The sequence below is a fragment of the Somniosus microcephalus genome, unplaced genomic scaffold, assembly GCF_052327205.1.
Source record: "Somniosus microcephalus isolate GS21.2 unplaced genomic scaffold, FLI_Smic_1.0 unresolved_chr1, whole genome shotgun sequence".
NCBI lineage: Eukaryota > Metazoa > Chordata > Chondrichthyes > Squaliformes > Somniosidae > Somniosus > Somniosus microcephalus.
In genome coordinates, this window is record NW_028225179.1 from 28,420,816 (window position 1) to 28,428,047 (window position 7,232).

Here is a 7,232-nt window from a genome sequence, read left to right on the forward strand (position 1 = left end):
GTAGTGCAGTGACATTGATAAACCAACAGAGGGCGAGCGAGTGATTTACCTGTAGTGCAGTGACATTGATAAACCCACAGAGGGCGAGCGAGAGGTTTACCTGTAGTACAGTGACTAGTTACCTGGCTGGCGAGGTTGAAACAGAAATGCATTTCCTCCTAAAATGCGAAAAATTCAACACATCAAGAAACATATTATTCAACAAGCTAAGCCAAACAACCCCAGATTTCAAGGAATTGGATGATCTGTCAAAATTGAGATTAGTCCTAGGAGAAGGAGACAGACCATACCTTGGGGCCAAATATGTAACAACATGTCACAACCTGAGGACTGTTTAAAATTAAGACTGTTTAAAATTAATATTGAACGTACCAAATGAAGTACAAAGACTGTTTAAAATTAATATTGTTTAAAAGTAATATTGTATGTACCCAACAAATGTCAAACCGATTGACACCTACAGAATGTTGGAAAACTGTACCTTTTTGCTATGTAAGCTTTGGCAATATGGTTCTCTGTAAACTTTCATGCCAATAAAGCATTTAAATTGGAAATTGGAATTGGAATTGGATAAACCTACAGAGGGCGAGCGAGAGATTTACCTGTAGTGCAGTGACATTGATAAAACAACAGAGGGCGAGCGAGAGATTTACCTGTAGTGCAGTGACATTGATAAACCAACAGAGGACAAGCGAGAGAGTTACAAAAATATGTATTGGAAGTTGAGCATATCTTTGGTTCTGGTGACCCACATTTCACGGCATATGTCCAGGTGCTGACACAGATAAACGGATGCACAACACACACTGCACAGGGGAAAGCTGAGGGAACTCAGGGTTAAGCAGGGGAGCCAGCCACACACAGAATGAGGTAGGCAAGCACAGAATTGGAGCTGGGAATAAGAACCATTAAACAAGATTTCTTGAGCAAAGGGGGTGTGGGAGGAAGCAGCAGCCTCAGACAGGGAGGGTGATGTCCCTGTTGCAGGTGAGTGGAGGGAGGCCTCCCCAAGGTCCATCAGTCCTCGGCTGTGTCTGTCTGCCTGCAGTTAGGGGTCTGGGGGAAGGGCAGTGTTGGCCAGAGACAGGAAGGAACCATTTGGGAGGCCAGCACATGGCCAGGACTACCCCACCCCCCGGAGATAGGCAGACTCAACTTGGACTGACCCACACCTGGGGGGCGGGCTTCAGGTGGAGGAAGCAGCAACCTGATAGGTTGGGGGGCTGTGGAGTGGGAGGAGGTAAGTTTGAGTGACAGGTCTGGACTATTAAAAAGGTTGACCCATGTGCGTTTCAGTCTTTCTGACTGCGGGATGGTGCTTTCATATTTGGTGAGTGGCTGTTTTGACTGTAATTTACAGTAAGTGTTCAGGTAATGTAGTATTTTGTGTCTCTTTAGTGTTGAAACCATTTCTGAGTGTCCAGGTAATGAATGTTGGTCTGTGTGTCTGTGTGAACCGGGTCCCTTTGGCCATTCTGTGTTAGTGTGTGTGAGATTCTCTGGTGTGAGCGAGTCCTGTCTCAATCTCTCTCTCTCCCAGCCCCTCTCTCACTGCTGCAGGCTCGGTCCCGGTGAAAGGATGGATGGATGGAAGAGAGATCAGGCCGGCTGTTCCATTGGTGCCATGTGGGATGGTGAGATTCAATCTTTAATCTCTCTCTCTCTCTCTCACTCACTTACTCACTCACTCACTCACTTTTCACTCCACGCTGCCTGCTTGCTTCGGGTTGTGTTCCCAGGTGTTGGGAGGAAGATTTCTGAGCTGTGGCTCCAGGTGGACGGGTGGAGATCGGGAGGAGGCGCAGACCAGGTGTGACCGTCAATCTCGCGCGCTCTCTCAATCTCGCGCTCTCTCAATCTCGCGCTCTCTCAATCTCGCGCTCTCTCAATCTCGCGCTCTCTCAATCTCGCGCTCTCTCAATCTCGCGCTCTCTCAATCTCGCTCTCTCAATCTCGCTCTCTCTCAATCCAATTCCAATTCAAATGCTTTATTGGCATGAAAGTTTACAGAGAACCATATTGCCAAAGCTTACATAGCAAAAAGGTACAGTTTTCCAACATTCTGTAGGTGTCAATCGATTTGACATTTGTTGGGTACATACAATATTACTTTTAAACAATATTAATTTTAAACAGTCTTTGTACTTCATTTGGTACGTTCAATAATAATTTTAAACAGTCTTAATTTTAAACAGTCCTCAGGTTGTGACATGTTGTTACATATTTGGCCCCAAGGTATGGTCTGTCTCCTTCTCCTAGGACTAATCTCAATTTTGACAGGTCATCCAATTCCTTGAAATCTGGGGTTGTTTGGCTTAGCTTGTTGAATAATATGTTTCTTGATGTGTTGAATTTTTCGCATTTTAGGAGGAAATGCATCTCTGTTTCAACCTCGCCAGCCAGACATTGATCGCATATTCTATTCTCTCTAGGCTTCCAGGATTTCTTGTATCTGCCTTTTTCAATTTCCAGTTGGTGGTCGCTTAGTCTGTACCTGGTGAGGGTCTGTCTCTGTTTTGTGTCTCTGATGGTCGTGAGGTATTCTGCCAGTTTATATTCTCTTTTTAGGGCCCGGTAACATTCTAATCTGCTTTGGCTTTCGGTTACTTTGTTCCAATGTTCCAGGTAGGTTTCTTTGCATTTTTTAATGATTTGGTTCACTCGGATTGGTGTTTGGACGGCTGTGTTGGTCTGGGGCTGGTCAGGGTCCGGCTGAGTACTTAGTTTCAGTAGCAGCTGACTCAGGGGACTCTTTTCTGGGTTTAGCTCTTGGGTCTGAAAGGCTTTGAAATGAAGGGTGTCTGGGGAGCTAGATTTGAGGTGATTTAGGAAGTTTAGTGCTCGTTTTTGGATGTTTATTATCAGTGGGTATCTGCCTAGTTCGGCTCTGCATGCATTTGTTGGCGTTTTTCTTTGGGTGCGAAGGATGCTTCGGCAGAATTCTGCATGTAAGGCTTCTATTGTGTGTTTTTCCCATTTAGTGTAGCTTTGGTGATTTAGCGGGCCCCATACTTCACTACCGTACAGTGCAATGGGCAGGATTATGCTGTCAAATATTTTGAGCCAGATTTTGATTGGGATTTGGATGTTGTAGAATTTTCTTTTTATTGCATATAGGGCTCTTCGGGCTTTTTCTTTTAGTGCATTCACTGCTATGCTGAAGCTCCCTGATGCTGTAATAGTTAGACCAAGGTAGGTGTAGCTCATAGTGTGTCCTATAGTGGTATCACTGAGGGTAAACTGGTATTTGTTTTCCTGACATCTGGGCCTTTTTTGAAAAATCATGATGTTGGTTTTCTTTAGATTTACTGTTAGAGCCCAATTTTGGCAGTATTTGTCGAGTAGGTCTAGTTGTTGCTGTAATCCCTGTTCTGTGGGAGACAGCAGAACCAGGTCGTCCGCATAGAACAGGGATTTCACTTCTCCATCCAGGAGACGGAGACCTGGTGACTCGCTTTGCTCCAGCATGTCTGCTAATTCATTTATGTATATGTTAAACAGGGTCGGGCTCAAATTGCAGCCCTGCCGGACGCCTCTTCTCTGGGTGAAGAAATCGGTGCGTTTGTCTCCAATTTTGACCCCGCATTTGTTTTTCAGATACATTGATTTAATAAGGTCATAGACTTTGCCCCCTATTCCACACTGAAGAAGTTTATAATAGAGCCCTTCGTGCCATATAGAGTCAAAGGCTTTCATGAAGTCGATGAAACAGGCGAATATTTTCCCATTTTTTGTTTGGTGTATATGTTTTCCAATGAGGGTGTGAAGGGTATAGATATGGTCGGCGGTGCGGTGTTTTGGAAGAAAGCCTATTTGGTTTTTTCTGAGGATATTATGTTTGTTAAGAAAATCAAGTAATCTACTATTTAGAATACTGCAGAATAACTTCCCTAGACAACTGTTGACACAGATGCCGCGGTAGTTATTTGGGTCTGATTTGTTTCCACTTTTATATATGGGGGAGATTAGTCCTTGGCACCAGATATCGGGAAAACAGCCTGAACGTAATATGATGTTGAATAATTTGAGTACCGCAACCTGCATCTCCATATTGCTGAACTTGAGCATTTCATTTTTGATGTTGTCTGGGCCACAGGCTTTCTTTAGGTGGAGAGATTTTGTTTTTGTGGCCAGTTCTTTCCATGTGATTGGGGAGTCTAGAGGGTTTTGGTTGTCTTTAATTGTTGCTTCTAATGTGTGGAGTTTTTCTGTGACCTGATGTTGACTTGGGTTTGTTTCGTTTATTGGGATGTCTTTGTAGAGGTTTTCAAAATGTGTTCTCCAGATGTCGCCATCTTGGATTGGTAATGCTTGCAATTGTGTTGTACTCAGGTTATTCCACATTTCCCAGAATTGTTTTGGATTGGTGGAGTTTTCAATTTCTTCGAGTATTTTGTGGGTATAGTTTTGTGTTTTGTTCCTAATGGTGTGTTTATATCTTTTGAGGGTTTCATTGTATCTAGTACGTAGGTCCGGATTGTTTGGTTGGCGATGCTTTTGGTTTGATATTTTTCTCAGGTCTTTTCTGGCATTTTTGCATTCGTGGTCAAACCATTTCTTATTTTTATTTTGTCTTTTGTGACGCTTCCTCTTCTGTTTCACAAAGTCGGCTTTTACAGCTGCCTCATGGAAGATCATATTTATATCCTCTATGGCCATGTTTACACCATCTCTGGTGATCTCGTATGGGTTTTCTTTAAATTTTGATATTTTACTTGTGATATCAGGTGACTTTAGTGCTGTGATGAATTTTTCTCCACTGTCTGGGGCCCATCTGTATGTCTGGTTTATTTTATGGAGCTTACTGGGTTCCTTTTTCGTGTCTGTAGTTTGGGCAGAAAGTTTAAGGTACATATTTATTTGGTTATGGTCTGAGAGGGGGGATTGCTGCCTGACAGTGAATGAGTTGATATCGCAGGGGTCCAGGTCAGTGATTGTATAGTCCACCACACTAGACCCAAGATTTGAGGAGTATGTGAGTCTCCCTAGGGAGTCCCCTCTGAACCTACCGTTAACTATGTACAGGCCTAAGGCTCGGCAGAGTTGCACTACCTCCCTACCGCTTTTATTTATTTCACGATCAAGGTTGTTCCGATTTGCGATGGCTGGTGTGACATCTAAAGGGGTCTTGCCAAACACATGGTTGTTTCCCTGTGGGTCTATGAAGTCAGGTTCACAACCGGTCCTTGCATTTAGGTCCCCACATATTATCACCTTTCCTTGGGCCTGGAAATGGCTGATTTCCATGTGGAGAGTATCAAATAACTCCTCTTCGAAATATGGCGATTCTATTGGAGGTATGTAGATCGCACATAAGTAAACATCTTTTTTTGCTATTCTTATATTTTTATCTAGTTTTAGCCATACGTGTGATTTTCCCTGTTTTACCGGTGAGATGTGTTTGTCCAGTTCTCCCTTATACCACACCAATATTCCCCCGGAGGTTCTGCCCTTGCGTGTTTTAGTGTCTCTCTCTCTCTCTCTGTCCCTCTCTCTCTCTGTCCCTCTCTCTCTCTGTTCCACTCTCTCTGTCCCTCTCTCTCTCTCTGTCCATTTCACTCTCTGTCCCTCTCTCTCTCTGTCTCTCTCTCTCTGTCCCTCTCTCTCTGTCTCTCTATCTCTCTGTCCCTCTCTCTCTATATATATATATATCTCTGTCCCTCTCTCTCTCTGTCCCTCTCTCTCTGTCCCTCTCTCTCTGTCCCTCTCTCTCTCTGTCCCTCTCTCTCTCTGTCCCTCTCTCTCTCTGTCTCTCTCTCGCTCTGTCCCTCTCTCTCTGTCCCTCTCTCTCTCTGTCCCTCTCTCTCTCTCTCTCTGTCTATCTCTCTCTCTGTCCTCTCTCTCTCTGTCCCTCTCTCTCTCTTTCTCTCTCTCTCTGTCCCTCTCTCTCTCTGTCTCTCTCTCTCTCTCTCTCTCTCTCTCTCTCTCTCTCTCTCTCTGTCTCTCTCTCCCTGTGTCGCTCTCTCTCTGTCCCCCTCTCTCTGTCTCTGTCTCTGTCTCTCTCTCTCTCTCTCAGTTCAGTTCAGTTCAGTTCAAATGCTTTATTGGCATGAAAGTTTACAGAGAACCATATTGCCAAAGCTTACATAGCAAAAAGGTAGTTTTCCAACATTCTGTAGGTGTCAATCGATTTGACATTTGTTGGGTATATACAATATTACTTTTAAACAATATTAATTTTAAACAGTCTTTCTACTTCATTTGGTACGTTCAATATTAATTTTAAACAGTCTTACTTTTAAACAGTCCTCAGGTTGTGACATGTTGTTACATATTTAGCCCCAAGGTATGGTCTGTCTCCTTCTCCTAGGACTAATCTCAATTTTGACAGATCTTCCAATTCCTTGAAATCTGGGGTTGTTTGGCTTAGCTTGTTGAATAATATGTTTCTTGATGTGTTGAATTTTTCGCATTTTAGGAGGAAATGCATTTCTGTTTCAACCTCGCCAGCCAGACATTGATCGCATATTCTATTCTCTCTAGGCTGCCAGGATTTCTTGTATCTGCCTTTTTCAATTTTCAGTCGGTGGTCGCTTAGTCTGTACCTGGTGAGGGTCTGTCTCTGTTTTGTGTCTCTGATGGTCGTGAGGTAGTCTGCCAGTTTATATTCTCTTTTTAGGGCCCGGTAACATTCTAATCTGCTTTGGCTTTCCCTCTCTCTCTGTCCCTCTCTCTCTCTGTCCCTCTCTCTCTCTGTCCCTCTCTCTCTCTGCCCCTCTATCTCTCTGTCTCTGTCCCTCTCTCTCTCTGTCCCTCTCTCTCTCTGTCTCTCCCTCTCTGTCTCTCTCTCTCTCTGTCCCTCTCTCTGTCTCTGTCCCTCTCTCTCTGTACTCCTCTTTCTCTGTCCCTCTCTCTCTCTGTCCCTCTCTCTCTCTGTCCCTCTCTCTCTCTGTCCCTCTCTCTCTCTCTGTCTCTCTCTCTCTGTCCCTCTCTCTCTCTTTCTCTGTCTCTCTCTCTCTCTGTCCCCCTCTCTCTCTGTCCCCCTCTCTCTCTGTCCCCCTCTCTCTCTGTCCCTCTCTCTCTGTCCCTCTCTCTCTCTCTCTCTGTCCCTCTCTCTCTCTGTCCCTGTCTCTCTCTGTCTCTCTATCTCTCTGTCTCTCTCTCTCACTCTGTCCCTCTCTCTCTCTGTCCCTCTCTCTCTCTGTCCCTCTCTCTCTGTCACTCTCTCTCTCTCTGTCCCTCTCACTCTCTGTCTCTCTCTCTCTCTCTGTCCCTCTCTCTCTGCCTCTCTC

At 44.6% G+C, this 7,232-nt stretch overlaps 1 long non-coding RNA gene across 2 annotated transcripts in view; it reads left to right on the forward strand.

Moving 5' to 3' along the window:
- The first annotated feature begins 1,307 nt into the window (after nucleotides 1–1,307).
- LOC147094546 (uncharacterized) overlaps nucleotides 1,308–7,232 on the forward strand; it is a 47,293-nt gene continuing 41,368 nt past the window's right edge. The window contains exon 1 of one of the 2 annotated variants that reach the window (XR_015074745.1): nucleotides 1,308–1,330. This is a non-coding gene — a long non-coding RNA (uncharacterized LOC147094546). Of the gene's footprint in view, nucleotides 1,331–1,532; nucleotides 1,635–7,232 lie in introns of those variants that run through there. The other variant, XR_015074746.1, reaches the window with a different exon arrangement.